The 930-nt window shown below is 46.0% G+C and overlaps 1 protein-coding gene across 1 annotated transcript in view; it reads right to left on the bottom strand.

Moving 5' to 3' along the window:
• LOC103200733 (solute carrier family 22 member 1) overlaps positions 1-930 on the bottom strand; it is a 51,234-nt gene that overhangs the window by 32,600 nt on the left and 17,704 nt on the right. The window lies entirely within an intron of this gene.

The following is a 930-nucleotide window of genomic DNA, read 5'->3' on the forward strand; positions in this document are numbered from 1 at the left end:
CTTGGAAGTGAGAATGGCCAGACTTCATCTCACCTACTTTGGTCATGTTGTCAGAAGGGACCATTCCCTGGAGAAGGATGTCATGATTGGTAAGGTGGAGGGTCGACGAAAGAGGGGAAGGCCTTCGACGAGATAGGTTGACACGGTGGCTGCAATGATGGGCTCAAGTATAGCAGAGATCATGGAGCTGGCACAGGATCGGGCAGTGTTTCGTTCCGCTGTGCATGGGGTCGCTATGAGTCAGAAACAACTCGACGGCACCTAACCACAAACAACAACAAGGAGGTCTGAGTATGGCAAATGAGGAGGAAGGTGGGAGGGACAAGTTCAGAGGGGGAGGCACATCTTTACAGGACAGAACGAGACCCTGAGTGAAACAGCTCTCTCCACTGCAGGCTCAGGAGTGGCACATCCAGTGTCCATCCTGAAAGGCTTCCTGTGCTGCTGAGCTAGGAATCAACATAGGTGCTGTTGGGAGATGGCTTTGGAGATGAAGCAATGGTGGTGACTCGAACCAGGTGGAAATGTAGAGGCAGGGAAATGGTGTGTGTGTGAGGGGGGGTTCTTGATGTGTTTTAGTAGGAAAATTACCAGGAGTCACTGATGTATTGGAGTGTAAGGAAAAGAAGGCATTGATTGGGGATTCAAGTAAAATGAAATCCTTGTCCACTTCAATCTTTACTCCATTTATCATGATGTTGTTGATTGGTCCACTTCTGAGAATTTGTGTTTCCATTCTCTCGAGGTGTAATCCATCCTGAAGCCTATAGTCCTTGATCTTCATCAATAAGTGCTTCCAGTCCTCTTCACTTGCAGCAAACATATAGATAGTTCTTAAAAGAGTGTGTACTCAAGGAAAAAAAAATTTATGAATTAAGCTAATCTATTGTTTGGTTTTAAGATGATTTGGGGGGATATTTTTGGCTTACC

The sequence above is a fragment of the Orycteropus afer genome, unplaced genomic scaffold (assembly GCF_000298275.1).
Source record: "Orycteropus afer afer isolate SDZICR_OR568_19922 unplaced genomic scaffold, OryAfe1.0 scaffold00135, whole genome shotgun sequence".
NCBI lineage: Eukaryota > Metazoa > Chordata > Mammalia > Tubulidentata > Orycteropodidae > Orycteropus > Orycteropus afer.